This window comes from Oncorhynchus gorbuscha, unplaced genomic scaffold (assembly GCF_021184085.1).
Source record: "Oncorhynchus gorbuscha isolate QuinsamMale2020 ecotype Even-year unplaced genomic scaffold, OgorEven_v1.0 Un_scaffold_1404, whole genome shotgun sequence".
Taxonomy (NCBI): Eukaryota; Metazoa; Chordata; class Actinopteri; order Salmoniformes; family Salmonidae; genus Oncorhynchus; species Oncorhynchus gorbuscha.
The window spans coordinates 54962-78963 of NW_025746190.1; the positions used below are offsets into that span (position 1 = coordinate 54962).

The 24002-nt window shown below is 41.4% G+C and overlaps 1 pseudogene; it reads left to right on the forward strand.

Moving 5' to 3' along the window:
• The window catches only part of LOC124022479, a 51127-nt pseudogene that overhangs the window by 23771 nt on the left and 3354 nt on the right, over window positions 1–24002 (forward strand).

A 24002-nucleotide genomic window follows, 5' to 3' on the forward strand; every position in this document is an offset into this window, starting at 1 on the left:
AGATCTGTCCACTGCTATCTGTTACCAGGACAACCAGCAGAGTTCTGTTAGTTGACAGGAAGATAGACTGGTGGATATGGATGTTATGAATATCATAACACTGAAAAAGGATTCTGCCAATGAAAAGAGAGAAACCAATAGACTATATAAAACCTTAATGAAAGTTAGTTTTACAGAGAAAGTTTCAAGATGATCCAATGTAAGGTTCATGTTTTCCTAAAAACATAGATGTTACATTGCCTGTCCCAGTCAACCCCATATCTTTACAAGACTCTAGAACTAAACTCCAGACACTTCAATGTGGTCTGTATTGCTTCATTAACATCTAATCTACAGTTAAAAATGGCAAATGTATATTTTCATCTAGAAGAAAAAGAAACGCACACCTATTTAGGCGAGGTGCTGAGTAGAAAACTTGAAAATAAAGGAGAGCTGCACATTCTCGGAGCTCAGATGCAAAAATATCCAACGTTTTGACAGCCAAGCTGTCTTCATCAAGGTATGTGTATTTTAAAACAAGTTCTGTAATCCTTTTCTAAAAGCTATGAAAATTGATTGAATGAAAAGCATTATTTGGGGGGGGGGGACTCCAACATATAGACCTTAACAGAACATGTCTTCATTTTGAGATTACTAACTTTGACGCCTGTGTAACTGACTCCAGTGTAACTGACTCCCGTGTAACTGACTCCCGCAGTGTAACTGACTCGGGTGTAACTGACTCCAGTGTAACTGACTCCCGCAGTGTAACTGACTCCCGTGTAACTGACTCCCGTGTAACTGACTCCCGCAGTGTAACTGACTCCCGTGTAACTGACTCCCGTGTAACTGGCTCCCGTGTAACTGACTCCCGCAGTGTAACTGACTCCAGTGTAACTGACTCCCGCAGTGTAACTGACTCCCGTGTAACTGACTCGTGTAACTGACTCCCGTGTAACTGACTCCCGTGTAACTGACTCCCGTGTAACTGACTCCCGTGTAACTGACTCCAGTGTAACTGACTCCCGTGTAACTGACTCCCGTGTAACTGACTCCCGCAGTGTAACTGACTCCCGCAGTGTAACTGACTCCCGCAGTGTAACTGACTCCCGCAGTGTAACTGACTCCCGCAGTGTAACTGACTCCCGTGTAACTGACTCCCGCAGTGTAACTGACTCCCGCAGTGTAACTGACTCCCGCAGTGTAACTGACTCCCGCAGTGTAACTGACTCCCGCAGTGTAACTGACTCGTGTAACTGACTCCCGTGTAACTGACTCCCGTGTAACTGACTCGTGTAACTGACTCGTGTAACTGACTCCCGTGTAACTGACTCCAGTGTAACTGACTCCCGCAGTGTAACTGACTCCCGCAGTGTAACTGACTCCAGTGTAACTGACTCCCGTGTAACTGACTCCCGCAGTGTAACTGACTCCCGCAGTGTAACTGACTCCCGCAGTGTAACTGACTCCCGCAGTGTAACTGACTCCCGTGTAACTGACTCCCGTGTAACTGACTCCAGTGTAACTGACTCCAGTGTAACTGACTCCCGTGTAACTGACTCCCGTGTAACTGACTCCCGTGTAACTGACTCCCGCAGTGTAACTGACTCCCGCAGTGTAACTGACTCCCGCAGTGTAACTGACTCCCGCAGTGTAACTGACTCCCAGTGTAACTGACTCCCGTGTAACTGACTCCAGTGTAACTGACTCCCGTGTAACTGACTCCAGTGTAACTGACTCCCGTGTAACTGACTCCCGTGTAACTGACACCCGTGTAACTGACACCCGTGTAACTGACTCCAGTGTAACTGACTCCCGCAGTGTAACTGACTCCCGCAGTGTAACTGACTCCCGCAGTGTAACTGACTCCCGCAGTGTAACTGACTCCCGCAGTGTAACTGACTCCCGCAGTGTAACTGACTCCCGCAGTGTAACTGACTCCCGTGTAACTGACTCCCGTGTAACTGACTCCCGTGTAACTGACTCCAGTGTAACTGACTCCCGTGTAACTGACTCCAGTGTAACTGACTCCCGTGTAACTGACTCCCGTGTAACTGACTCCAGTGTGACTGACTCCGTGTAACTGACTCCCGTGTAACTGACTCCCGTGTAACTGACTCCCGTGTAACTGACTCCCGTGTAACTGACTCCCGCTGTGTAACTGACTCCCGCTGTGTAACTGACTCCCGCAGTGTAACTGACTCCCGTGTAACTGACTCCCGTGTAACTGACTACCGTGTAACTGACTCCCGTGTAACTGACTCCCGTGTAACTGACTCCCGCAGTGTAACTGACTCCCGCAGTGTAACTGACTCCCGCAGTGTAACTGACTCCCGTGTAACTGACTCCAGTGTGACTGACTCCAGTGTAACTGACTCCCGTGTAACTGACTGCTGTGTAACTGACTCCAGTGTAACTGACTCCCGTGTAACTGACTCCCGTGTAACTGACTCCAGTGTGCTGCTAACAGTTTCGTTTCCTCCTCTGTCCCCATACTGGACTCAAACTAGTGATCCTCTACTTCTCAACACACAAAAAAAGGTTAAATAAATACAAATAAAAAAATACCTTGATGAGGTTCTATAGCAGCAAGGATCTGACACCTCCAGAGGGCTTGATGCCTCAATCCACCAGAGGTATGGCTACATCATAGGCCTTGTTCAAAGGCATCTCTCTGTTCAAGAGATCTGTAATGCAGCATATTGTGGTGATGTACCTTCATGAGGTTCTACTGACTGGACATCACTACACATACGGTGAGTAGAGTGGGGACCTCTGAGCGATGGTCCTGTCTAGACTTGGCATCGGAAAATATATGAGCTCTATGGGAGTTGACTCTATCCCCAAAGTGAAAGACTAACGAGTCATTGAAATAGAACTTAAAACAGATTCTATGATATTCACCATGTTCCCTTTCACACATGGAAGACGGGAGCGACCATGTCCCTTATAGGGAAGTGGAGTCGTCTGCTATTGGCCGTTGCTCGATTGACGTTGTTTGATTGGATCTCCCTAGACTCCGCCCCTAACGAGGTTTATAATATCATAGAACAGGGGTTATGTTAGGTAACCTTAAGTTACATGTCCTACTATGCTAATCTCTCTGTATTAAATGGCCCATAACTTTAACACTGGCAGAGATCCTGGAACTAATATACCCTTAAAGTATATTATGTTCAACTATTTAAAAATAATGCAAACATTTGTTTTCAATATTCATGTAGTAAAAAATAAATGAAGGTTTTGGACACAATAATTAACACTGTCTTTGGCAGGAGGAAAACCAAACTTGGAGGAACCAGAGACGTCCGAACCAGCAAGACGACACCTCTGCTCCCAGATTGGAAAGAGTTTTACCAAGTTAGGAAGCCTGAAAAGACACAAGCGGACACACACAGGAGCGAAGCCACACCATTGCTCCCAGTGTGGAAAGAGTTTCAAATTGTTACGAACCCTTAAAGGTCACGAGCGAATACACACAGGGGAGAAGCCATACCATTGCACCCAGTGTGCAAAGCGTTTTACCCATTTAGGAAGCCTGAAAGCTCATGAGCGAATACACACAGGGGAGAAGCCTTACCGCTGCTCCCAGTGTGGAAAGAGTTTTACCCAGTTAGGAAACCTGAAAGCTCATGAGCGAGTACACACAGGTGAGAAACCTTACAAATGCTTAGACTGTGGGAAGATATATTACTCATCACAGTCACTTAGAAGCCATGAGAGAATCCACACAGGGGAGAAGCCTTACCACTGCTCCCAGTGCGCAAAGCATTTTACCCATTTACGATGCCTGAAAGTTCATGAGCGAATACACACAGGAGAGAAGCCTTACTGCTGCTCTCAGTGTGGAAAGCGTTTTACCCAGTTAGGAAACCTGAAAGCTCATGAGCGAATACACACCGGGGAGAAGCCCTACCACTGCTCCCACTGTGGAAAGAGATTTAACCATTCAGGAAAGTTGAAAGAACACATGAAACTGCACACAGGTGAGAAGCATTACAAATGCATGTCCAATATGAATGTTCAATACACACAATAGGTTAATTGCTAGCCAGTTAGCTAGCTGCTACGTCTTTGTCCGCACAGCAGCTAGCTATCAACAAAGTCAAAATGGACTCCAGGCCTGGTGGTGGCAGCAGTGCACTACAACCACTGTTTACCGGAGCTTCCTGATGGGGAAATAATTAGGCTGTTTACAGATTGATTAACCACGTTTCCATCCAAAGTTTTTATTTGAGTCAAGTCATACCGTATAAAAAAACTCAAGACAGATGTGATGGAAACAGGTTTTCAGAAGACTGAGGTGGGTTTCCCTCTAACTTTTTACCTGGGCTTTGCTCCTTTCATATGTATTTTGATCCTGACAAACCCCAATCCCTGCCAGTGACAAGGATACTCATAACATGATGCTGCCACCACAATACTTATTGTGTGGTTAATATGTGGTCTATCTCCAGGTCATCAGACTGTTAAATAGTCACCTCAAGCCGGCCTCCTCACAGTACCCTGTCCTGAACTTTACTCACTGTTACTAGCTGTCAACCACCCAGTACTCCACCCTGTATTCTAGTCAAGGCTCATCCTATATAACTACTACTGTACACACCTTTTATATTCATATACGGTCCATAATGTCTAGACACACCATCATATATTAAATCAAATGTATTTATAAAGCCCTTCGTACATCAGCTGATATCTCAAAGTGCTGTACAGAAACCCAGCCTAAAACCCCAAACAGCAAGCAATGCAGGTGTAGAAGCACGGTGGCTAGGAAAAACTCCCTAGAAAGGCCAAAACCTAGGAAGAAACCTAGAGAGGAACCAGGCTATGTGGGGTGGCCAGTCCTCTTCTGGCTGTGCCGGGTGGAGATTATAACAGAACATGGCCAAGATGTTCAAATGTTCATAAATGACCAGCATGGTCGAATAATAATAAGGCAGAACAGTTGAAACTGGAGTATACATTGTAAACAAACTGTATATTTATATTCCGGACTCTGACATTCCTCGTTCTACCATTTCTCAATATTTCTTCATCCATTTCTTCAAAGAAATTGTGGGGATTTGCATGTTTTGTTAGATATTACTGCACTGTTTCGCTACACCTGCGATAACATCAGATAAATGTGTGTAGGAGACCAATAACATTTAATTTCATTTGATTTGATCTGTGGTCAGAGGTGTACAGACAACAGATGGTGTTTATGGTGGAGAGGACTGTGGACTCAGTGGAGGACATCTCAGCCACTTGGCAGTGTTGACACTGCTACTTCCTACCTGACTGGTAATAGGACTTCACTGCTACTTCCTATCTGACTGGTAATAGGACTTCACTGCTACTTCCTATCTGACTGGTAATAGGACTTCACTGCTACTTCCTATCTGACTGGTAATAGGACTTCACTGCTACTTCCTATCTGACTGGTAATAGGACTTCACTGCTACTTCCTATCTGACTGGTAATAGGACTTCACTGCTACTTCCTATCTGACTGGTAATAGGACTTCACTTCTACTTCCTATCTGACTGGTAATAGGACTTCACTGCTACTTCCTATCTGACTGGTAATAGGACTTCACTGCTTTTTCATAGTTTTGATGTCTTCATCTATTATGCTACAATGTAGAAAATAGTAAAAAATAAAGAAAAACCCTTGAATGAGCAGGTGTGTCCAACGTTATGCTACTGTCACATAACAGAATACAATGTCAGAGTCAGTGTTCGCGTCCTTAGATGCTTTGGTAATGTGTTATATTGTGTACATGTTCCACCTGTAGATATTCCTTATCCTCTTAGATACTAGTACATTAGTAGTACATAAGTGTAATACCACAGTACGGTCCTGTCTTGACAGACATTAGTAGTACATAACAGTGTAATAGTGTAGTACCACAGTACGGTCCTGTCTTGACAGCCTCGTTTGAAACCTTAAAAGTGTATTGTTTATTGACAGAACCAGACTTCTGGACATGTGTAGTATATAAAATATCAGGGACTCCTTGATTCACCAAAGGTTCTTGTTCTCTACAGTTTAACATAAACAGTATTTCCTCCCCTCTAAAAACATACTTTTGGATTATAAACATGTCATTAAAAAAGATGCCTAAAGTAGTCAGTGTATCTTGTCATGTTATATACATCATAACCCAGGGGTGGTCAAATTGTTGTTAGAATGTCATGTACATCATAACCCAGGGGTGGTCAAATTGTTGTTAGAATGTCATATACATCATAACCCAGGGTGGTCAAATTGTTGTTAGAATGTTATATACATCATAACCCAGGGTGGTCAAATTGTTGTTAGAATGTTATATACATCATAACCCAGGGTGGTCAAATTGTTGTTAGAATGTTATATACATCATAACCCAGGGTGGTCAAATTGTTGTTAGAATGTTATATACATCATAACCCAGGGTGGTTAAATTCTGATCAGGCTCTATCTGAACTACAGTCTGCTGATCGGGCTCTATCTGAACTACAGTCTGCTGATCGGGCTCTATCTGAACTACAGTCTGCTGATCAGGCTCTATCTGAACTACAGTCTGCTGATCGGGCTCTATCTGAACTACAGTCTGCTGATCGGGCTCTATCTGAACTACAGTCTGCTGATCGGGCTCTATCTGAACTACAGTCTGCTGATCAGGCTCTATCTGAACTACAGTCTGCTGATCTGGCTCTATCTGAACTACAGTCTGCTGATCGGGCTCTATCTGAACTACAGTCTGCTGATCAGGCTCTATCTGAACTACAGTCTGCTGATCAGGCTCTATCTGAACTACAGTCTGCTGATCAGGCTTTATCTGAACTACAGTCTGCTGATCGGGCTCTATCTGAACTACAGTCTGCTGATCGGGCTCTATCTGAACTACAGTCTGCTGATCGGGCTCTATCTGAACTACAGTCTGCTGATCGGGCTCTATCTGAACTACAGTCTGCTGATCGGGCTCTATCTGAACTACAGTCTGCTGATCGGGCTCTATCTGAACTACAGTCTGCTGATCGGGCTCTATCTCTGAACTACAGTCTGCTGATCGGGCTCTATCTGAACTACAGTCTGCTGATCAGGCTCTATCTGAACTACATTATTTTACAGAACCTTTACTGACCTTCAATTATTATTCATCTGCACCTGGTGTTGTTTTAACCCCCCAACCCGGTTGTAGGTTTTTATCAGTAAGTCATGAATCAATTGTCAGCTCAAGCTCCAGAGGCCCAACTCAGACCCATAGACACTGATGAGAGAGTACCCATCAAAGCTATTTGATGGCTAAACAGTATTAATACAATCTTGTAATTTCTCTGTGTCCACCCTATCGACAACGGGGAAATGTTACTGATGTGCTTCGTGTCTGTCTCCAATGTAAAGAATATATAAAAATGGACAGTCCTGCAGTCAGCATGCCAATTGCACGCTTCCTCTGAGACATCTGTGGCATTGTTGTGTGACAAAACTGAACATTTTAGAGTGGCCTTTTATTATCCCCAGCACAAGGTGCACCTGTGTAATAATCAAGCTGTTCAATCAGCTCCTTCATATGCCACAACTGTCAGGTGGATGGATTATCTTGGCAGAGAATAAATGTTAACTAACAGGGATGTAAAAAATTCTGCTTTCTTTTTTTCAGCTCATTAAACATCCAACATTTTACATGTTGCATTTATATTTAGTTTATTATAGTTACTATCAGTTTTAGGAACATCTTACCCAAAATATTTCACCTTATTTTTTACTTTACCCAAAATATGACATCAGCGATAGTCAAATGTAGAAAATCTGTGAATGTCTAAATAAGAAATTGGGCCATTTAAACAGCAGGTGTTGAACCCTTTCAACAACGGGGAGATTTTACTGATGTGCTTTGTGTCTTCAACTTAAAAACAAGTTTTGGACTTCCACTTAAAATGACTTATTTACTTATTTTGTGTTTAATGAAGTGTGTACAGTCGTGGCCAAAAGTTTTGAGAATAACACAACTGTTAATTTTCTAAGTTTGCTGCCTCAGTTTGTATGATGGCAATTTGCATATACTCCAGAATGTTATGAAGAGTGTTCAGATGAAGTCCCTCTTTGCCATGCAAATGAACCCCCACCCCCTCCAAAAACTGGAAGCTTCAAAAGGAGGGTGGTGCTTGGAATCATTGTTCGTCATCTGTCACCCATGGTTACCTGCAAGGAAACACGTGCCGTCATCATTGCTTTGCACAAAAAGGGCTTTGCAGGCAAGGATATTGCTGCCAGTAAGATTGCACCTAAATCAACCATTTATCGGATCATCAAGAACTTCAAGGAGAGCGGTTCAATTGTTGTGAAGAAGGCATCAGGGCACCCAAGAAAGTCCAGCAAGTGCCAGGACCGTCTCCTAAAGTTGATTCAGCTGCGGGATCGGGGCACCACCAGTACAGAGCTTGCTTAGGAATTGCAGCAGGCAGGTGTGAGTGCATCTGCACGCACAGTGAAGCGAAGACTTTTGGTGTCAAGAAGGGCAGCAAAGGAGCCACTTCTCTCCAGGAAAAACATCAGGGACAGACTGATATTCTGCAAAAGTTACAGGGATTGGACTGCTGAGGACTGGGGTAAAGTCATTTTCTCTGATGAATCCCCTTTCCGATTGTTTGGGCCTTCCGGAAAAAAAGCATGTCCGAAGAAGACAAGGTGAGCGCTACCATCAGTCCTGTGTCATGCCAACAGTAAAGCATCCTGAGACCATTCATGTGTGGGGTTGTTTCTCAGCCAAGGGTGTAGGCTCACTCACAATGTTGCCTAAGAACACAGCCATGAATAAAGAATGGTACCAACTCATCCTCCGAGAGCAACTTCTCCCAACCATCCAGGAACAGTTTGGTGATGAACAATGCCTTTTCCAGCATGATGGAGCACCTTGCCATAAGGCAAAAGTGATATCTAAGTGGCTCGGGTAACAAAACATCAATATTTTGGGTCCATGGCCAGGAAACTCTCCAGACCTTAATCCCATTGAGAACTTGTGGTCAATCATCAAGAGGTGGGTGGACAAACAAAAACCCACAAATTCTGACAAACTACAAGAATTGATTATGCAAGAATGGGCTGCCATCAGTCAGGATGTGGCCCAGAAGTTAATTTACAGCATGCCAGGGCGGATCAAATCAAATCAATTTATATAGCCCTTCGTACATCAGCTGATATCTCAAAGTGCTGTACAGAAACCCAGCCTAAAACCCCAAACAGCAAGCAATGCAGGTGTAGAAGCACGGTGGCGAGGAAAACTCCCTAGAAAGGCCAAAACCTAGGAATAAACCTAGAGAGGAACCAGGCTATGTGGGGTGGCCAGTCCTCTTCTGGCTGTGCCTGGTGGAGATTATAACAGAACATGGCCAAGATGTTCAAATGTTCATAAATGACCAGCATGGTCGTATAATAATAAGGCAGAACAGTTGAAACTGGAGCAGCAGCATGGTCAGGTGGACTGGGGACAGCAAGGAGTCATCATGTCAGGTAGTCCTGGGGCATGGTCCTAGGGCTCAGGTCAGTTGAAACTGGAGCAGCAGCATGGCCAGGTGGACTGGGGATAGCAAGGAGTCATCATGTCAGGTAGTCCTGGGGCATGGTCCTAGGGCTCAGGTCAGTTGAAACTGGAGCAGTAGCATGGTCAGGTGGACTGGGGATAGCAAGGAGTCATCATGTCAGGTAGTCCTGGGGCATGGTCCTAGGGCTCAGGTCCTCCGAGAGAGAGAGAGAAAGAAAGAAGGAGAGAATTAGAGAACGCACACTTAGATTCACACAGGACACCGAATAGGACAGGAGAAGTACTCCAGATATAACAACCTGACCCTAGCCCCCCGACACATAAACTACTGCAGCATAAATACTGGAGGCTGAGACAGGAGGGGTCAGGAGACACTGTGGCCCCATCCGAGGACACCCCCGGACAGAGCTAAACAGGAAGGATATAACCCCACCCACTCTGCCAAAGCACAGCCCCCACACCACTAGAGGGATACCTTCAACCACCAACTTACCATCCTGAGACAAGGATTGCAGAGGTCTTGAAAAAGAAGGGTCAACACTGCAAATATTGACTCAACTTTTTATATTGACTCAACTTTTTTTTATATATATTGCATCAACTTCATGTCATTGTAAATAAAAGCCTTTGACACTTATGAAATGCTTGTAATTATACTTCAGCATTCCATAGTAACATCTGACTAAAATATCTAAAGACAATGAAGCAGCAAACTTTATGGAAAGTAATATTTTTCATTCTCAAAACTTTTGGCCACGACTGTAGGTCGCATTCTGTATCATACAACTATGAAAGTTATATATTTAGAACTACCTGCTCGATTGGAATCCAGTGACGTCTGTGTCTTGAGTGTCCTAGAACTGTTTCGTTTTTTGTGTTCTGACGAAAACAGAATGAATAAATAAGTATTGTAAACATTATCAGTAATTACCAGGAAACTCTACAACATTTGTTTTCAAATCACACTAAGATTGTTAACACTGGCCTTAGGTTATTGAGGGATCTGATTAGGTTTTACCCTCGTAGCAAGGCCGTTTTATCATGTGGAGGTTTCATTCGGGTCTCTATTTTAAAGAAAACTGTCTTTGGCAGGAGAAAGACCAGACTCAGAGGAACCAGAGCCAGGGACGTCCAAACCAGCAAGACGACACCAGTGTTCCCACTGTGGAAAGGGTTGTAACCACTTATGTGAGCTGAAACAACACGAGAGAATACACACCGGGGAGAAGCCTTACCACTGCATGCAGTGTGGAAAGAGTTTTAACCAGAAAGGAAACCTGAAAGCTCATGAGAGATTACACACAGGGGGGAATCCTTACCACTGCTCGCAGTGTGTAAAGAGTTTTAACCAGAAAGGAAACCTGAAAGCCCATGAGAAAATTCACACAGTGGAGAAGCATTACCACTGCTCCCAGTGTGGAAAGTGTTTTAACCAGTTAGGGCCCCTGAAACAACAGCAGAGAATACACACAGGAGTGAAGCCTTACCACTAATGTGTTTCCCTGTTTTTACCAGATGAAATTGCTTCTTCCAATTATTGATAAACATGTACCTGTTAAGAAACTGACTGTTAGATATCTTAAGGCTCCATGGATTGATGAGGAATTTAAAAACTGTATGTTTGAAAGAGATGGGGCAAAAGGAGTAGTGAATAAGTCTGGCTGCACATCTGGCTGGTTTACATACTGCAAACTGAGAAATGATGTGACCAAACTCAACAAAAATAATAAACTTTATTAGGAACCCAAGATCAATGATATAAAGAATTATTTTAAAAATGTTTAAAAAGAAGGGCACAAATACAATGCTATTTCTCTATAAACAAATGAATAACAGACTTTCAGGATGCTTATAGAGAAGGGCACTCAACATGTACTGCACTGACACAAATGACTGATGATTGGTTGAGAGAAATTGATAACAAGAATATTGTGGGAGCTCTATTGTTAGATTTCAGTGCAGTCTTTGATATTATTGACCAAAACCTGTTGTTTAAGAATGTTTGTGCTATGGCTTTTCAACCTCTGCCATAATGTGGATTCAGAGCTGTCTATCTAATAGAACTCAGAGGGTTTTAATGGAAGCTTCTCTAAACTTCCGGCGCCGACTGAGATGGCCGCCTCGCTTCGCGTTCCTAGGAAACTATGCAGCTTTTTTTTTTTTTTTTACGTGTTATTTCTTACATTAGTACCCCAGGTCATCTTAGGTTTCATTACATACAGTCGAGAAGAACTACTGAATATAAGATCAGCGTCAACTCACCATCAGTACGACCAAGAATATGTTTTTCGCGACGCGGATCCTGTGTTCTGCCTTACAAACAGGAATGGTAATGTTTCCCTCGACCTGTGTGCATATACAGTATATCACAAAAGTGAGTACACCCTCACATTTTTGTAAATATTTGAGTATATCTTTTCATGTGACAACACTGAAGAAAGGATACTTTGCTAAAATGTAAAGTAGTGAGTGTACAGCTTGTAAAACAGTGTAAATTTGCTGTCCCCTCAAAATAACTCAACACACAGCTATTAATGTCTAAACCGCTGGCAACAAAAGTGAGTACACCCCTAAGTGAAAATGTCCAAATTGGGCCCAATAAGCCAACCTCCCCGGTGTCATGTAACTCGTTCGTGTTACAAGGTCTCAGGTGTGAATGGGGAGCAGGTGTGTTAAATTTGGTGTCATCGCTCTCACACTCCCTCATACTGACTGGTCACTGGAAGTTCAACGTGGCACCTGTAGGCAAAGAACTCTCTGAGGATCTGAAAAAAAAGAAGGCCTGGGCTATAAGAAGGTTGCCAAGACCCTGAAACTGAGCTGCAGCGCGGTGGACAAGACCATACAGAGGTTTAACTGGACAGGTTCCACTCAGAACAGGCCTCGCCATGGTCGACCAAAGAAGTTGAGTTCACGTGCTCAGCGTCATATCCAGAGGTTGTCTTTGGGAAATAGACGTATGAGTGCTGCCAGCATTGCTGCAGAGGTTGAAGGGGTGGGGTCAGCCTGTTCATGCTCAGATCATACGCTGTACACTGCATCAAATTGGTCTGGTGAGAGGAGGAGAGAAGGAATACAACGTGGCTGTTATGAAAGTGAACTGTGGTGTATTCATTCTGACGATTCTGTTGACAAAGGTTTCTTAAACAGAAAAAAACGGGATAAACATACTTGAATTTGTCAAATAAAATCAAAATGTATTTGTCATATGCGCCAAATACAACAAGTGTAGACCTTACAGTGAAATGTTTACTTACAAGCCCTTTAACTAACAATAGAGTTCAAGAAGAGTTAAGAAAATTTGAGCAAATGAACTAAAGTAAAAAATAATAAAAGTAACACAATAAAATAACAATAACAAGGCTATATACAGGGGCTACTGGTACCGAGTCAATGTGCGGGGGTACAGGTTAGTCGAGGTAGTTTGTACATGTAGGTAGGGGTGAAGTGACATTTCATAGATAATAAACAGTGAGTAGCAGCAGTGGACAAAACAAATGGAGGGGTCAATGTAAATAGTCTGGTGGCCATTTAATTAATTGTTCAGCAGGCTTATGGCTTGGGGGTAGAAGCTGTTCAGCAGGCTTATGGCTTGGGGGTAGAAGCTGTACAGGATGATTTGTATCTTAAAGAGCGTAGCTTTAAGGGATTAGTACCGTCACATTTAGATAAAAACGAATGTGAAAAATGAACAGAGCAAATGTGTATTAAAACACAGTATTTATTCATCATTTACAAATTCATTAAGCTTCTACTTCGGTGTACAGGAAATAATTATTTGTAAGACGTAAGAGAAAATATATCAGCTTATTGTTAAATTATTATGATGCTCTATCCAATGCAAAAAGTGTAGTAACTATTGTTTCCAAACTGCGTTACCCACTCCAGCCAGCAGATGGCGATGAGCGTCTTTCAGGTGATGCTACTTGCGTGACGTATAATGGACTGGACGGGACACTTCTTCAGGAACAGGCGCCAACTCTTACAACCACCTCGGTAGCCTGCTAGCCAACATAAAACTGAAAGATTGATTCTTTAGACCATGTTATTGTACATTAGCTAATCTCTGTGCTGTTAACGCAGTTCATTTGACATATCAACTGGTTAACTTTAACCTATTTTGCTTGTTCAATTTGCAAAGTTGTTAAATATTGATACTGAGCCTAGCACTAGGCTAGTCGCTAATGCTAACTAGCTAACATCCCGGACCATGAGTTCACTAAACTACTCCTCCCCTGCTAAAGAAGAGGTCTGCTGTATGCAGAATGAAGCTTTGGGGCTAAACATTGTCGTGAAAGAAGAAGATGATGTTATTGAGGAAGAACATTTTAGAGAGGAAGAGGATGCTCTCGCAGAAGAGGTGAAGAAGGAAGACGTTTTGAGAGTGAAAGAGGAGGAGACAGCATATCTGATTAACACCAGTGAGTACTGTCTTCAACAGGGACACAAACTATGCAGTTGTTGAACTAATGTGGGGTTTTAAGGGACATTCTACTGAAGTTCTACACTTGAATATGTTATTCAGTACTTTATAAATTGTTAAAGGGTCAATCTGCCTTTGGTACATATATTTTTGGATCTTTTAAATTAGATTTATTAAATTCTCCACGTGGTCTACATTAAAGTGCATCTCATCTAGTATAACAGGCTTTTAAAATGCAATATTGGAGCATAATTTAAACTTTAATTATCAAAGGGACGCAAAAGGCACCCATTTTGTGGAACTACCCTTTAACATTTGCATTTTAGGGCCTGTTTAGAGCGACTAATGCCTCGTCTAAGACCCTATGATTTTAATAGAAGGTCATAAGTTCACTATCTGTTTGATGTTCTTGTTCACACAGGAGAGAGACATGACTATCGTGGATCCTCTGGGGGGCCTCAACAACATCCTGATGCTGACGAGGAAGAGAAGAGTCTCTCCAGATCAGAACACCAGATGGTACAGCTTGGTCTGGTCTAGCATACAGCTTGGTCTGGTCTAGCTACAGCTTGCTCTCTCTGGGTCTGGGCTGTGTTTCTGTAAAGCACTTTATGACAACAGTGACATTAATGATATGCGTCTGTGTCCCCTCTTTATGGTTACCAGGACAACACTAGCTCTTCCTCTCTCCCGGAGTCCCCATGTCGGGTCTCTCCCAGTAGCAACTTACTGCTGGGTATGAAGAGATTGTTTGTGCTGCTGGTGGACTGCAGGAAAACAACGGGGCTGAGTGAAACAGTGAGAGGTGGAGAAGAGAAGAAAGCATCAGATTTGACTGATCTAAGTAAGTGCTGTAGTTTAGTTTGAACAAATAAAATAGATCTGCCCACTGGTATCTGTTACCAGGACAACCAGCAGAGTTATGTTAGTTGACAGGAAGATAGACTGGTGGATATGGATGTTATGAATATCATAACACTGAAAAAGGATTCTGCCAATGAAAAGAGAGAAACCAATAGACCATATAAAACCTTGATGAAAGTTAGTTTTAGAGAGAAAGTTTCAAAATGAACCAATGTAAGGTGCTTGTTTTCCAGAAACCTTCCCTAAATACATTATGGCTGTTACATTGCCTGTCCCAGTCATCCCCCCTCTCTTTACTAGACTCTAGAAGAGGCAAACTAAACCCCAGACACTTCAATGTGGTCTGTATTGCTTCATTAACATTTGATCTACAGGACTTGTTAAACTGGCAAATATATATTTTAAAACAAGCTTCTTTTTTTTGTTGTCTTGGCCTCCATCTCTGTAATGGACAAAATTAAATTAATTTCCTACTTTATCAGGTCAAATGAAGCCTGAACTCCAACATACAGACCTTAACAGAACATGGTTGAATATATATATACTATATAGACCTTAAAGAACATGGTTTAATATATATATACTATATAGACCTTAATGAACATGCTTTAATATATATATACTATATAGACCTTAAAGAACATGGTTTAATATATATATACTATATAGACCTTAAAGAACATGGTTTAATATATATATACTATATAGACCTTAAAGAATATGGTTTTTATATATATATATACTATATAGACTTAAAGAACATGGTTTAATATATATATATATATACTATATAGACCTTAATGAACATGGTTTATATATATATACTATATAGTTTAAAGAAAGAACATGGTTTATATATATATACTATATAGACCTTAAAGAACATGGTTTAATATATATATATATATATTGACTATATAGACCTTAATGAACATGGTTTAATATATATATATACTATATAGATAATGACATGGTTTAATATATATTAAAGAACATGGTTTAATATATATATATATATATATACTATATAGACCTTAAAGAACATGGTTAATATATATATACTATATAGACCTTAAAGAACATGGTTTCATTTGGAAATTATTAACTTTATTGATTTCATGTGTAAATGACGCCAGTGTGCTGCTAACAGTTTAGTTTCCTCCTCTGTTCCCATACTGGACTCAAACTAGTGATCCTCTACTTCTCAACACACGTGACCGTCCTCCTTGATAATGAACTCTATTCAGAGTGCTAGAGCCACACACTCACTACAGCACAATAAGGGGTCTGTGTATTTAACAGATGCTGAGATCAGAAACAAATCAGTCCCTTTGTTGCTCTGTTTCAGAGCTGCTTTCTGAGGAAGGGAAGCCTTTTCAACTCTAAAGGTGTGTTTGGCCATTTAGGCTGCAACAACGATACAGTGGAACCCCCTGATCTGTTGTTTTATGAAGGGTCACCTCCCGGTACCCAAACAGCTCGTCCCATCCTGGGATTTTTATCTTGTGCTTGAGGCCATTTCTGCTGTTGGAGCCGCTGGAAAGAATAGAAATGAGATTTATCTTGTTTAAAACCTTTTTACTTTAGCCATTACATCCGTATAATGAGTTCCACCCCGTACCTTCATGAGGTTCTAACAGCAAGGATCTGACACCTCCAGAGGGCTTGATGGCTCAATCCACCAGAGGTATGGCTACATCATAGGCCTTGTTCAAAGGCATCTTTGTTCAAGAGATCTGTAATGCAGCATGTTGTGGTGATGTACCTTCATGGAGGTTGGGGACCTGCGGGAATCCTGTCTAGACTTGGCATCAGAGAGTATATGAGCTCTATGGCTGTTGACTATATCCCCTGAGAGACTAACAAGTCATTGAAATAGAACGGAAGGACCCTGATTCTATAATATTCACCAGGTTACCTAACAGAACCCTGATTCTATGATATTCACCAGGTTACCTAACAGAACCCTGATTCTATGATATTCACCAGGTTACCTAACAGAACCCTGATTCTAGATATTCACCAGGTTACCTAACAGAACCCTGATTCTATGATATTCACCAGGTTACCTAACAGAACCCTGATTCTATGATATTCACCAGGTTACCTAACAGAACCCTGATTCTATGATATTCACCAGGTTACCTAACAGAACCCTGATTCTATGATATTCACCAGGTTACCTAACAGAACCCTGATTCTATGATATTCACCAGGTTACCTAACAGGATTTACCTAACAGAACCCTGATTCTATGATATTCAGGTTATGAACCCTGATTCTATTCAGGTTACCAGGTTACCTAACAGAACCCTGGTTCTATGATATTCACCAGGTTACCTAACAGAACCCTGATTCTATGATATTCACCAGGTTACCTAACAGAACCCTGATTCTATGATATTCACCAGGTTACCTAACAGAACCCTGGTTCTATGATATTCACCAGGTTACCTAACAGAACCCTGATTCTATGATATTCACCAGGTTACCTAACAGAACCCTGGTTCTATGATATTCACCAGGTTACCTAACAGAACCCTGGTTCTATGATATTCACCAGGTTACCTAACAGAACCCTGATTCTATAATATTAACAGAACCCTGATTCTATGATATTCACAGGTTACTAACAGAACCCTGGTTCTATGATATTCACCAGGTTACCTAACAGAACCCTGATTCTATGATATTCACCAGGTTACCTAACAGAACCCTGATTCTATAATATTCACCAGGTTACCTAACAGAACCCTGATTCTATGATATTCACCAGGTTACCTAACAGAACCCTGATTCTATGATATTCACCAGGTTACCTTTCACACATAACAGAAGAATAACATGTACTTAGATGTGAAGATGGGAGCGACTATGTCCCTTATATAGGAAGTGGAGTCGTCTGCTATTTGCTGTTTCGTGACAGATGTTGTTTGATTGGATCTCCCTAGACTCCGCCCCTAACGAAGAGAGTACAGTGCCTCCGGAAAGTATTCAGACCCCTTGACTTTTTCCTCGTTTTGTTAGATTACAGCCTTATTCTATAAACACAATAGCCCATACTGACCTTATTCTATAAACACAATACCCCATACTGACCTTATTCTATAAACACAATACCCCATACTGACCTTATTCTATAAACACAATACCCCATATAAACACAAACCCCTGACCTTATTCTATAAACACAATACCCCATACTGACAATACCCCATACTGACCTTATTCTATAAACACAATACCCCATACTGACCTTATTCTATAAACACAATACCCCATACTGACCTTATTCTATAAACACAATACCCCATACTGACCTTATTCTATAAACACAATACCCCATACTGACCTTATTCTATAAACACAATACCCCATACTGACCTTATTCTATAAACACAATACCCCATACTGACCTTATTCTATAAACACAATACCCCATACTGACCTTATTCTATAAACACAATACCCCATACTGACCTTATTCTATAAACACAATACCCCATACTGACCTTATTCTATAAACACAATACCCCATACTGACCTTATTCTATAAACACAATACCCCATACTGACCTTATTCTATAAACACAATACCCCATACTGACAAAGCAAAAACATTTTTGTTTGATATTTTTGCTAATTAATTTTTTTTTTATACAAAACTGAAATATTACATTTACCTAAGTATTCAGACCCTCTACTCAGAGCTCTGTTCAAGCAACAGGTTCTGCTCTGGAGCAGGTTTTCATCAAAGATGCCAACGACATTTGAGTAAAGCCAGTGTGTCTGTATGTGGATGACTCAACACTGTACACGTCTGCTACCACGGAAACTGAAATGACAGCAACACTTACAAAGAGGTGCAGTGAGTTTCAGAATGGGTGGCAAGGAATAAGTTAGTCCTAAATATTTCAGATTACCTTAAATTACATGGCCTACTATGCTAATTCTGTAGCAGGTATTGTTAGAGGGGGGTAAAGAAATATTTTGTTGGGGCGCCAGGCAGGTATTAACCCTAGTTATTAAAGTTAGTTATTACCTATTATAACATTATTATTAAATATTATTAAAACTGAAAGGATGAGAGTAGAATAGAGTAGCGCATTCCAGACACATTCTAAACATGGAGTATAAAGGAGGCCTGTAGCATCTAATGATGAAACATTATGGAGTCTTAAAGGAGGCCTGTAGCATCTAATGATGAAACATTATGGAGTCTTAAAGGAGGCCTGTAGCATCTAATGATGAAACATTATGGAGTCTTAAAGGAGGCCTATAGCATCTAATGATGAAACATTATGGAGTCTTAAAGGAGGACTGTAGCATCTAATGATGATGAAATAGCATCTAATGATGAAATATTATGGAGTCTTAAAGGAGGACTGTAGCATCTAATGATGAAACATTATGGAGTCTGAACTTCTTATGGCTAACATTCCGCTGAAAAGGCAGAGCGCGAAATTCAAAAATATTTTTTGAAATATGTAACTTTCATGCATTCACAAGTGCAATACACCAAATTAAAGCTTAACCTGTTGTTAATCTCCCCATCGTGTCCGATTTCAAAAAAGCTTTACAGCGAAAGTACACCATATAATTATGTTAGATCAGAGCCTCGTCACAAACACACACAGCCATATTCCAGCCAAGGAGAGGAGTCACAAAAAGCAAACATAGAGAAAATTAATCACTAACCTTTGATCTTCATCAGATGGCACTCATAGGACTTCATGTTACACAATACATGTATGTTATGTTCAAAAAAGTTCATATATATATCCAAAAATCTCAGGTTACATTGGCGCTTTATGGTCAGTTATGTTGTGCCTAAAAAATCCGGCGAATTTTCAGAGATCCACATCAAGTTACAGAAATACTCATATTAACTTTAATAAAAGATACAAGTATTATGCACAGAATTATAGATATACTTCTCCTTAATGCAACCGCTGTGTCAGATTTCAAAAAAGCTTTACGGAAAAAGCAAACCATGCAATAATCTGAGTATGGCGCTCAGACACAACAACAAGCCATGCAGATACCCGCCATGTTGTGGAGTCAGAAATGGCGTTATAAATATTCACTTAGCTTTGATGATCTTCATCAGAATTCACTCCCAGGAATCCCAGTTCCACAATAAATGTTTTTTGTTTGTTTGATGAAGTCCATCATTTATGTCCAAATACCTCCTTTTGTTAAAGCGTTTGGTAAACAAATCCAAACTCACTAGGCGCGGGCAAGTCCAGGTGAAAGTTCAGATGAAAAATTCAAAAAGATATATTACAATTCGTAGAAACATGTCAAACGATGTGTAGAATCTATCTTTAGGATGTTGTGAACATATCTTCAACAATGTTCCAACCAGAGAATCCTTTGTCTTTAGAATTGCAATGGAACGCAGGTCACTCTCACGTGTAAGCGCGTGATCAGCTCATGCTACTCTGGCAGACCTCTGGTTGAAACAGCGCTTATTCCCCCCTCCTTCACAGTAGAAGCCTCAAACAACATTCTAAAGACTGTTGACATCTAGTGGACACCGAAGGACGTGCAATATGACCCCAAAGACAATGTATATTCGATAGGCAATGAGTTGAAAAACGACAAACCTCAGATTTCCCACTTCCTGGTTGGATTTTTCTTAGGTTTTTGCCTGCCATAAGAGTTCTGTTATACTCACAGACATCATTTAAACAGTTTTAGAAACTTCAGAGTATTTCTTTCCAATATGCATAATAAGATGCATATATTAGCTTCTGGGCCTGAGGAGCAGGAAGTTTACTCTGGGCACGCTTTTCATCTGAATGTGAAAATGCTGGCCCCTATCCCAAACAGGTTGGAGGACTGTAGCATCTAATGATGAAACATTATGGAGTCTTAAAGGAGGCTTGTAGCATCTGATGATGAATTACTATGGAGTCTGATGCTTTAAAGGAGAAGTTTACCCAAAATCCAGAAACTCCTAAGTGATTCCAAACATTGAAACTAGTCCCGTGGATTCTCTCTCCCTGTAGTGCTGTACTGAAACGGCTGCAAAAACGTGACTCGTGACGTTGATGGATGCGGGCCTCTCTCTGCTGCTTTGCCAGTTAATTTGTTATTTTATTACAGCTATGGCCTTTGTCTTTCACCTGGAGTTGTTTATTTATGTCTGAGAAAGAAAAAAAACTTCAACATATACAAAATAAATTCAGCAAAAACAATTACGGATCTTTTTCAGGACCTTGTCTTAAAAAGATTATTTGTAAAATTCCAAATAACATCACTGATCTTCATTGTAACGGGTTTAATCACTAACCTTTGATAATCTTCATCAGATGACACTCAATACATTTATGTTTTGTTCGATAATGTGCATATTTATATCCACAAATCTCGGTTTACATTGACGCCATGTTCAGAAATGCCTCCAAAATATCCAGAGTAATTACAGAGAGCTACGCCAGATAACAGAAATACTCATCATAAACTTTGACGAAAGATACATGTTTTACATATAATTAAAGATACACTGGTTCTTAATGCAACCGCTGTGTCAGATTTTTAAAAATGTTACGAAAAAAGCATACTATGCAATAATCTAAAACGGCGCTAAGACTTTCTCCGCCATGGAGTCAACAGAAATACGAAATTACGTCATAAATATTCCCTTACCTTTGATATTTCATCAGAATGCAGTGCAAGGAGTCCGAGTTCCACAATAAATCATTGTTTTGTTCCATAATGTCCATTACTAGTGTCCAATTAGCTACTTTTGCTAGCACGGTTAGTTCACATGTCCAAAAGCTGGCGCTGGTCCAGGCGAACTCGGACAAAAACTTCAAAAAGTTATATTCCAGGTCAAATAAACTGGTCAAACTAAGTAGAGAATCAATCTTCAGGATGTTATTATCATATATATCCAATAACGTTCCAACCAGAGCATTCGTTTTTGTCTGCAGAGTAATGGAACGCGATATCAACAGTAATGTGCGCAACCAGGAACGGGCATTCTGACAGACCACTGACTCATTCCCCTTCCATCAAGTCCCACATCACACGAGAGGCTTCATTCCACGTTCTACTGACTGTTGACATCTGTTTTCTATCCAATCGTAATAATAATATGCATATATTAGCATCTAGGACAGAGTAGGATGCAGTTCATTATGGGCACGCAATTAATTCAAGTGAAAATGCTGCCCCTTATCCCTAACAGGTTTAAACGCTGTTTCCCGTGCTTGTTCAATGAACCATAAACAATTAATGAACATGCACCTGTGGAACGGTCGTTAAGACACAAACAGCATTGCAGATGGTAGGCAATTAAGTTTACAGTTATGAAAACTTAGGACACTAAAGTGGCCTTTCTACTGACTCTGGAAACACCAAAAGAAAGATGCTCAGGATCCCTGCTCATCTGCGTGAACGTGCCTTAGGCATGCTACAAGGAGGCATGAGGACTGCAGATGTGGCCAGGACAATAAATTGCAATGTCCGTACTGTGAGACACCTAAGACAGCGCTACAGGGAGACAGGATGGACAGCTTATCATCCTCGCAGTGCCAGTGTAATAACACCTGCCCCGGCTCGGTACAACCGAACATCACACCTGCGGGACAGGTACAGGATGGCAACAACAACTGCCCAAGTTACACCAGGAATGCACAATCACTCCATCAGTGCTCAGACTGTCCGCAATAGGCTGAGAGAGGCTGGACGGAGGGCTTGTAGGCCTGTTGAAAGGCAGGTCATCACCAGACATCACCGGCAACAACGTCACCTCTGGGCACAAACCCACCGTCACTGGACTAGACAAGACTGGCAAAAGTGCTCTTCACTGACAAGTCACGGTTTTGTCTCCAGGGGTGATGGTTGGATTCGCGTTTATCGTCGAAGGAATGAGCATTACACCGAGGCCTGTACTCTGGAGCGGGATCGATTTGGAGGTGAAGGGGCGGTGTGTCACAGCATCATCAGACTGAACTTGTTGTCATTGCAGGCAATCTCAACGCTGTGTGTTACAGGGAAGACATCCTCCTCCCTCACGTGGTACCCTTCCTGCAGGCTCATCCTGACATGACCCTCCAGCATGACAATGCCACCAGCCAAACTGCTCGTTCTGTGTGTGATTTCCTGCAAGAGCGGAATGTCAGTGTTCTGCCATGGCCAGCGAAGAGCCCGGATCTCAATCCAATTGAGCACGTCTGGGACCTGTTGGATCGATCTTAAGTTTGCTGAAAATAAACGCAGTTGACAATGAGAGGATGTTCTTTTTTTGATGAGTTTAGTTTGGCGAGGGGATTTTTTTTTGAATTTTAGACTAATGCTGAAATATAACAAATTTTGGAAAAGTTGAAGGGGTCTGGATCCTTAATGAATGCACTGTGTGTGTATACTGAACGAAAATATAAAAATATAAACAACATTGTAAAGGAATTTCAATGTCAATTTACAGTTATTTTGAGTCAGTCATTGTAAAGGAATAAATTAGGCCATAATCTATGGACGTGATTTTATCATGACGTGTTTTGTGCTTCAGACGCTGCGTGGAGCAGGTGCAGTCGAATTACCCGGCGACCTGCAGTCTGTGGCCGCTTCTCCAGTTGTTTTCCTCTACAAATCTAGAGGATTTCAGTTATTCCGTTTTGAACATTAATAAACTCTGTTTCTGTTAAGTCGCGTTTGGGTCCTCTTTTACCAGCATGACACATAATCATGACTGGGCAGGGGAGCCAGGCCTTGAGGGCAGCCCAATTGCGGAGCCAGGCCCAGCCAATTCGTTTTTCCCCACACCTGTCAGGTTGATTAATTATCTTGGCAAAGGAGAAATGTTCACTAACAGGAATGTTTCCCTCTCACCCCTCTCACCCCACCCTCCCTCTCACCCCACCCCCCCTAAGTTTTAGATGCACTATTGTTAAGTGACTGTCCCACTGGATGTCATAAGGTGAATGCACCAATTTGTAAGTCGCTCTGGATAAGAGCGTCTGCTAAATGACTTAAATGTAAATGTAAATGTAGGAATGTAAACAAATTTGTGCACAATATTTTTGAGAAATAAGCTCCTTTGCTTATGGAAAAATTCTGGGGTCTTTTATTTCAGTTCATGAAACATGGGACCAACACTTTACATGTTGTGTTTTATATATTTTGTAGCAACATCTACCACAAAATTATTTTTTCTTTACACAAAATATCATGACATTTGTGATAGTCAAAATGTACAAAATTTGTGAACGTCTA